A 9,400-nucleotide genomic window follows, 5' to 3' on the forward strand; every position below is an offset into this window, starting at 1 on the left:
TATTGTATATACCTAGCTCGAGTAATCGTTCAGTGTTCGCATACCTCGGGAGACCAAGGGCAGCTTTATGAGCTGTGCGAATGACGCTGTTAACCTTTTCCTTGTCAGAAAGGCGTAGGTGGTAGTAAGGGAATGAATACACGACGCGACTCATCAGGAAAGCCTGCGTCAAATGGCAGATATCAGCCTCCTTCATACCGCGGTGTCGTGTGGCTACTCGGCTGATTAGGCCACATATTTGGCGGGCTGTCGTCCGTAATCGGACAATCGCCTCAGAATTATGGGTGTTATATTGAATTAACATGCCCAGGACTCTTATAGTCAGTACGGGCGGAACTGGGCCGTCTTCCATGCTGACTCGTATAGGGGAGGTGGCGTCCCTTTCGGTGGGGTGTTTGGTTGATTTATGACGGATGACGAGAAGCTCCGATTTTGTCGGCGAGCACGCTAGACCATTCTGTCGCACAAACTTTTGTACGGTATCCGCGGCCGCTTGTAATGCTTCCGTGCTTTCTCCATCGGAACCGCTATTTGTCCATATGGTGATATTGTTACGTAGGAAGACGCAGACGAAAAGCTATGTACGAATATATTTACAAGGAAAATACGCTGCGCTTGGCCAAGAGGCGACAGCCCGCGCAAGCTTCTAACCGTCGTCGTCGTCTTCACACTGCCGGCCTTTCGTGATCGCACATATTGTGCCGTAGCACTACCCCCGGCTGCAAAAGCGCCGTCCCGCAGCGACTAAAGATCGGACTCGGAAGCAGTGTAGTAGGCCTGGAGCCTACTGACGTGTACGACATCACTAGATGCCACAGGAGAGGACGAGGTTGAGCCCACAGGAGCAATTTCGTAAGTCACAGGCGTCACCTGGCGCAGCACGCGGTAGGGCCCTGTGTATCGCGAAAGAAGCTTCTCTGAAAGTCCGACGTGACGAGAGGGCGACCACAGGAGCACGAGTGCACCAGGCGAAAACTGTACGTAACGGTGGCGGGCGTTGTACTGACACTGCTGAGTGGTCTGTGAGGCCGTAAGTCGAGCACGGGCAAGCTGGCGTGCATGGTCGGCGAGGGCGATGGCGTCGCGCGCATACTCGCTTGTTGAGACTGCAGCAGGAGGAAGTGCCGTGTCTAGGGGCAAGGTAGGTTCGCGACCGTACAGTAGATAAAAGGGAGAAAATCCGGCGGTGTCGTGCCGGGAAGAACTGTACGCAAATGTTACGTAAGCAAGGGCAATGTCCCAGTCGTGGTGGTCCTTGGAAACGTACTTGGCCAGCATATCGGTAAGAGTACGGTTTAACCGCTCTGTCAGGCCATTGGTTTGAGGATGGTATGAAGTAGTCAGTTTGTGTTGAATGGAACAGGAACGCACAATGTCAGCGATAACTTTCGAGAGGAAGTTTCGACCACGGTCAGTAAGCAGCTGTCGCGGGGCGCCATGAAGCAAGATAATGTCACGCAAGAGAAAGTCCGCGACGTCAGTGGCGCAGCTGGTAGGGAGAGCCCGAGTGATAGCGTATCGGGTGGCGTAATCAGTCGCGACGGCTACCCATTTGTTCCCAGAAGATGACGTGGGAAAGGGACCGAGCAGGTCTAATCCAACACGAAAGAACGGTTCCACAGGGACGGTGATCGGCTGGAGATGACCGGCAGGTAGCACCTGAGGTGTCTGCCGACGCTGGCAGGGATCACAGGCAGCAACATAGCGTCGAACGGAGCGAGCGAGACCAGGCCAATAGAAGCGGCGGCGGACGCGGTCGTACGTACGGTTTACCCCAAGATGTCCTGCAGTGGGTGCGTCATGCATCTCAAAGAGCACAGTCTGTCGTAGATGTTGTGGCACGACAAGAAGAAGATCAGGGCCATCAGGGAGGAAGCTCCTTCGGTACAGAATGCCGCCCTGGAGGACATATCGGCGACCGGATGCGTCGGCAGGTGTAGAGCGCAGACGCTCGATGAGTACTCGCAGCGATAGGTCTCGGTACTGCTCATCGGCGATGTTAGCGAAGGCAGACACAGAGAAAATGCCGTCGGCGGTACTACTGTCGGCGTCGTCAGGCTCGTCTACCGGGTAGCGAGACAGGCAATCAGCGTCCTTGTGTAGTCGGCCAGATTTGTAGGTGACAGAGAACGAATATTCTTGGAGGCGTAAGGCCCAGCGACCAAGTCTTTCTGAAGGGTCTTTCAATGAGCATAACCAACAAAGCGCGTGATGGTCTGTGACAACGGAAAAGGATCAGCCATATAAGTATGGGCGGAATTTCGCAACCGCCCAAACTAGGGCCAGACACTCACGCTCAGTGATGGAATAGTTGCGCTCCGCGGGTGAGAGGAGCCTGCTGGCGTAAGCGATAACACGGTCGTGGCCACGCTGGCGTTGTGCCAGTACTGCTCCAATTCCGTGACCGCTGGCGTCAGTACGGACTTCGGTAGGCGCAGAAGGATCGAAATGGGCCAGAACGGGAGGCGTTGTGAGAATGTCGATTAGATGAGAGAATGCAGAGGCCTCGTTATCGCCGCACTGGAAAGGAGCGTCTTTTTTCAAAAGGTCGGTTAGTGGTCGTGCTATGGCGGCGAAATTCCTCACGAAACGGCGGAAGTACGAACAAAGGCCGATGAAGCTGCGCACATCCTTGACACACTTCGGAACAGGGAAGTGCGCAACAGCATGGATCTTGCCTGGGTCCGGATGCACTCCGTTCGCGTCAACGAGATGTCCAAGGACGGTAATCTGGCGACGGCCGAATTGGCACTTCGATGCGTTGAGTTGCAGACCGGCTCGCCGAAAAACGTCCAGGACTGCTGAGAGGCGCTCGAGGTGCGTAGCGAACGTTGGGGAGAATACGATAACGTCGTCCAAGTAGCACAAGCACGTGGACCATTTGAAACCGTGAAGAAGGGAGTCCATCATGCGTTCAAAAGTGGCAGGAGCGTTACATAGGCCGAACGGCATCACCTTGAATTGATAAAGACCGTCGGGTGTTACAAAGGCAGTCTTCTCGCGGTCGAGATCGTCCACGGCAATCTGCCAATAGCCGGAGCGAAGGTCAATAGAGGAGAAATAGCGAGCACCGTGGAGGCAGTCAAGGGCGTCATCAATCCGAGGTAGGGGATACACGTCCTTTTTGGTAACCCTGTTAAGGTGCCGATAATCCACGCAAAAGCGCCATGAGCCATCCTTCTTTTTCACCAGCACAACCGGTGACGCCCAAGGACTACATGACGGTTCAATAATGTTCTTGGCAAGCATTTTGCGAACTTCTGCGTGAATAACTTGACGCTCAGCTGGGGACACTCGATACGGGCGGCGATGAATAGGAGGGGCATCGCCGGTATTAATGCGATGTTTGACAGCTGTAGTTTGGGCCAAAGGACGATCGTTAAAGTAAAAGATATCGTGGTAGGAAAACAGAACGCGGTAGAGTTCACGAGCGTGCTCGGAGGGCAAGTCGGGGGCAATCATTTTCCGTAAGTCAGCGATGGTACAATTTGTCGACTGCGATGGTAGAAGAGTATCGGATGAAGTGTCGTCTACTGCAATGGATGCTACTGAGTGATCCTCGAATGAACAAAGCTGGGCCAAAGACATCCCACGTGGCAGCACTTGTGTCGTCAAGCCAAAGTTGACCACTGGCAGGCAGACGCAATTCGCCGTAATAGATAAAACTGTATGGGGTACTGTGATCCCGTGTGTAAGGAGGACGTCGTGCATAGGAGCCGCGATGTAGTGACCGTCGGGGACTGGTGGGGATGACACTAGGTCAACGTAGGTCAGTGCCGAAGGTGGCAAGCGAACGAAGTCGGCGGAACTGAGGCGACTGGGGTGGGGTTCAGCAGGATCCAGAACAGGCAGGTCAAGGCGGAGAGTACTGGCGGAACAGTCGATGAGAGCAGAATGTGCGGAGAGGAAGTCTAAGCCGAGGATGATGTCGTGGGGACAGTGGGCGATGACTGTGAATAGCACGATTGTTGAGCGATCGGCGAAGGAGACGCGGGCGGTACACATACCAATTACGGGGGCTGATCCGCCATCGGCGACACGGACAACAGGCGTCATGGCGGGCGTGATAATTTTCTTGAGCCGGTTACGAAGGTCAGCGCTCATTACGGACAAATGCGCTCCAGTGTCTATGAGAGCAGACACAGAAACACCGTCGACTTGCACGTCAAGAAGGTTCAGATGAGTGGGCAAAGTCAGCAGAGGATTTGGCGGCGTAGGGAGCAATGCAGCGTCACCTCGAGGCGCTGCATCGTCTAGTTTTCCGGCTGGGAGCGGCGTCCGAAGGGAGTCGGCGAGTAGGAGCGACGGGGCTGGGGAGAGCGAGATTGTCGTCGTTGGGGCGAAGGCGAATGAGAATAGGGGCGGTTCGTTGCAGGAGAATCAGTGGCGGCATTATCGGAGCGTGCGGCATAGGGACGAGAAGGGCCACCTGAGGGGCGAGAGTAGGCAGTATAAGGAGACCGGATCGGGGAACTCCAGCGACTACGACAGTACCGAGAAATGTGCCCGATTCGAAGGCAGTGGAAACAAATAGGCTTGTCGTCAGCAGTGCGCCATTCAGATGGGTTGCGGAAACGTGGTGGGTAAGAAGATGCGGGAAGGGGCGAAATCGAAGAATCCGGGCGGGTATCACGGCGATGGGCCGAGCAGATGGTGTGAAGACCCATGTTTTCAAACTCCTGGCGGACAACTGCCTGGATCAGTGAGACCGTGACTGCAGAAGTGTTGGTGGGACTGGAGTCGAAGGCAGCCGGATAGGCGGCCTCGATCTCACGCCGGACGATCCTGGTAACATCGGCAGTGTTGTTGGGACGAGGAGCGTCGGCACAGGAAAATGTCGCTGGGGTGTTGGGCAGACAAGCAAACTGCTGGTCAATACGTCGGCTTTTGGCGAGTTCCAGGCGGCGGCACTCTTTTATAACAGCATCCACCGTGGCTACGTTGTTGCAAACGAGCAAGTTGAAGGCGTCATCGGCAATGCCTTTGAGGATGTGGGAAACCTTGTCTGACTCAGTCATGTGGGTGTCAACTTTGCGGCACAGAGCCAAGACGTCCTGAATGTACGTGACATAGGGCTCTGTTGACGTCTGCACACGGCCGGAAAGCGCCTTCTGCGCGGCAAGTTGTTGACCGTAGGGGTTGCCGAACAAGTCTCGAAGCTGTGTCTTAAGTGAATCCCAACTGGTGAGCTCATCTTCGTGCGTACGATACCAAACTCGAGGTGTGCCACCGAGGTAAAAGACTACGTTGGCGAGCATAATAGTAGGGTCCCACCGGTTATTGCGGCTGACGTGTTCATACAGGCTGATCCAGTCATCGACGTCTTCCCCATCGTGGCCCGAGAATACGCCAGGATCACGGGGAGCGGGGAGAGTGATGTAGGTCGGCGAAGTGGCAGCAGGTGTTGGAGCCGGCGGAGTCGGGTTGTCGTCACCGGGAGCCATGAAGGAAGGCTCGACGTACCGTCCACTGCGAAGCTCCGTGACGAGGTACAGGGAACGTCCACCTCCACCAGATATGTTACGTAGGAAGACGCAGACGAAAAGCTATGTACAAATATATTTACAAGGAAAATACGCTGCGCTTGGCCAAGAGGCGACAGCCCGCGCAAGCTTCTAACCGTCGTCGTCGTCTTCACACTGCCGGCCTTTCGTGATCGCACATATTGTGCCGTAGCAATATCATCGGCATAGATGGAGTGTTTGATATGCGGGATCCTTTCCAGTAACAGAGGCAGGTTTCGCATGGTCACATTGAAAAGGAAGGGGGAGAGGACCGCACCCTGAGGGGTGCCCCTTGTACCTAATTGAAATTGTCCGCTTTTAATGTCCCCAAAATGTATTTCTGCAGTGCGATCCTTGAGAAAGCTTGTAATATAGCTGTAAGTGCGCTTCCCGACATTCATTTGGGCTAGGTTTGTGAGTATTGAAGCATGTGACACATTGTCGAACGCTTTACTCACCTCCAGCCCCAGAATTGTACGGGTGGCTCTTATAGGGCCCGGATGTAGGATATCTTGCTGAATTTGCCACATAATGTCTTGAGTGGACAGCTTTGATCTGAAGCCTATCAACGTATGGGGCAGCAGCCCATTGCTTTCAGTGTACTCGTTTAGCCTGTTAAGAATGACGTGTTCCATAACCTTCCCCAGGCAAGAGGTTAAGGAGATAGGGCGGAGATTCTCTAGCTCCAGCTTCTTGCCTCGTTTGGGTATGAAAATTACGTTTGCATGTTTCCAGCTGGTGGGTATAGTTCCCTCTTTCCAGTGGATGTTGAAAAGATTGGTGATTTCAGTAACCGACTGATCGTCTAGGTTCCGTAGCATTTTATTGGTGATGCAGTCCTCGCCAGCCGCCGCTGTTGTTTTGATGTTGTTTAGGACAGCACGTACTTCAGATTCCATAATTTCGCTGTCTAGTTCCCTGTTTTCCTTTCCGGTATAAGCTACGGGTAGAGGAATATCGGTGCTTGTATTAAAGTAGCGGTTTTTTAGAGCTTCACAAAGGGCATCATTATCTCCCGGGAAAGAGTGTATGATCCTCTGAACGTTCTTTTGTGATGCTGTTTTAGTCTGACTGGGGTCAAGTAGGTGTTTAAGCAGGAACCAGGTGTTTTTGCACCCTAGCCATTAGCAAAGATATGCGACTGCAAAATACAAATTCAGACTTCTCTTGTGAAAGCGCTGTAAGTAGAGCACGTAATGTGAAAAAAAAAAAACGTATAGGTGTGCACTGGGAGCAAATTAGAAGTTTTCCTCGGTGTCATCACTTATATGCATGCAAGCCGTAGATACCGGCTAAGGAGCATGTATGTCTTACAGACATTAGAAGCCACGTTTCTAAATAACTACGCGCTTGGAAAACAGAGCATCTTTGGTGTTCAGCCTGACAATTGTCGCTTATTACAAGTGATTCAGCGCTGTTCCGTACGTGATTGAAGACACCCGTTTCACAGAATTGTTGATCTTATGGGCAGAAACATTAGCTGGCTATGAGACGGCTGTATTATGTGTCCGCGGCTCGTGAGTGCTGTTACATGTACCGTAAGCGGTCTATACAAAAAATAATTTGCTATGTGGTGCAAAGCCTGTGATGAAGTGTGAGAAAAAAGCCAAAAGGTGGGTGGCCAAATAGCATGTTTACATATTGAACCATGAAGAAATTAAGGATTGTAGTCGCAGAGGCTGATGGCCAATTTTCTTCCGCGAGATAGCTGACTCAGCTATGAAACGTAAGCACTACGAGATGCTTGGGCATTTTTTTTTTCTTTGCGATCTTAAAACCTATTTATGTTGTGCAAGATGGTAATGGAAGCGCGAATTACGGATCATTCCCTTCGTCTGCAGGATCTTCCTTCAATTGCTACATTTGCCATCAACTCTGCGTGCCAATATAGATGCTGACTCTGACGTGGCGTAAGTACAAACATTTGTCGAGAAACATTATTCGAAAAATATCATTCACGAAAACACAAAATCACACCTGTAACTTCCAACCATAGTCCTCTTAGCGCTACATAACGCCCTTGCTTTGCGGTAGGTGTCTTAATGCCTGTGCTGGCTGTCCGCTATACATTATCTTTTACATCTCCCACATATTCAACGAAGACAAACAGAAGCCTTCTATTTTACAACATCAAGTAGTTGGTATGTCTAGTTTAGTCACTACTTGCCAAATTGTTGTCACTCCTTCACTAATGTCGCTGCTTCTCACTATAGTCAAATTGCCAGCTATAAACTGTTAACCACCGGTTTCTGTCCAAAATATTTTGCGAGTTCTAGGTTACGCTTTGTGAATGTCAAAAGGCTATGTCCTGAAAAAAGCCACCCGCAGTTTCCTTAGTGCGGTGCAGCACGCTGTGATCCTAATGCACAAAGTATGCACAATTGGCAGGAACCTGACAACGATCTGTGCTTACACGTTCAAAACCCGAAATCTGAGCGGAAATCGGAATGCGCCACTAGAAAACAACACACTCAACAATTAAGCCCATGAAGAACTCTACTCTCAGGCAGTTGAATTGCAATAATCATTACCCTGTCTGAACGCTTCCAAATATAAAGTCAATGCATAATTTTTATGATCATTTCTTGCGGCGACGCGGTGTTCCGACAGTGTTTTTTTGCATTTATATATTTGGGCCTACGTCCGCACATTCTTCCTGCCGTAGTCAACAGCCATGGTGCGAAGCAACAAGCATGCACACCAAGTTTCGTGCAACGGTTATTCGAGCATTTTACTCCAGAATGATTAAATGCAGTCCGCGTGGTCCGCCACAATACACGGTTATCTCGAACGCATTTACGGCTTCCAGCTCGTTTCCAGACGCAGCTGAGCGGCACGTTTCAGTGAGTTTCTTGCATTGCTCCTACCACTGCGGACAACCACGCCCGGGGAAATAGACCACGCTTCGCGCCGAGGTCGCTGGCCGAGTGCAGACAGAGCGTCTAGGGCATGATGAGAAGCCCGTGGCCCGTCGATTCATTGTGCATGGTGATCCACTCGCAGTTTCCTTAGTACGGTGCAGCACACTGTCAGCCTGCAGCTTTTCCCACCTGGTATACTTGAAATTAGTAAGGATTTAAGAAGAGGTGTTTTCTTATTTACGCGGCTAATATTATCTAGGTTTCTTGATCATTGCTCCTTTTTTTATCCTCGGGTGTTTTGCTGACATCGTTGTACATTAAATTATGTTAATGGGGGAAATTTCTTACTGAAGAACCGGCTATATCAAACATCTAAAATAATTTCCAGTGGCTAAGTTATACAGAAAAAACAAAAACAACCGAAACTATTAAGAAAAGGAAAAGAAAAGCAATAGCGAATAATTCCGGAGGTATCAAGCATCATTAAGCCGTAGCCTGCTCTAGAATGTGAGCATAGAGCACGTTGTATCAGCGACAGCGTCTGTTACCAAAGTAGTTTGTATGGTTAGAGTCATGGTATATATATATATATATATATATATATATATATATATATATATATATATATGTATATATATATATATATATATATATATATATATATATATATATATATATATATATATATATATATATATATATATATATATATATATATGCCAATACATCGCTTTGCTGTGATTACAGACATAGGTACACCGCGCACAGGAAGTATTAAACAAACGTTCTGTGTTGCATTAATTTTTATCAAGATGAGTATCCGTATCCCTGATCCTCAGCAATATTGAATAAATATATTTAAGAAGTGCCCTACGTATATTATTCTTGATCGATTATTGATATAGATAATACTCGGAGAAATGTTGTTTCTACACCTGAAACTGCTTTCACAATACATGTCACCCGATGACAACGTTTACTAAAGGTTGTATCTGTTTGAACATAATTCAAAACATTTATAGGGGTCTCAACCCA

Source organism: Dermacentor albipictus, unplaced genomic scaffold (genome assembly GCF_038994185.2).
Source record: "Dermacentor albipictus isolate Rhodes 1998 colony unplaced genomic scaffold, USDA_Dalb.pri_finalv2 scaffold_16, whole genome shotgun sequence".
NCBI classification, from domain to species: Eukaryota; Metazoa; Arthropoda; class Arachnida; order Ixodida; family Ixodidae; genus Dermacentor; species Dermacentor albipictus.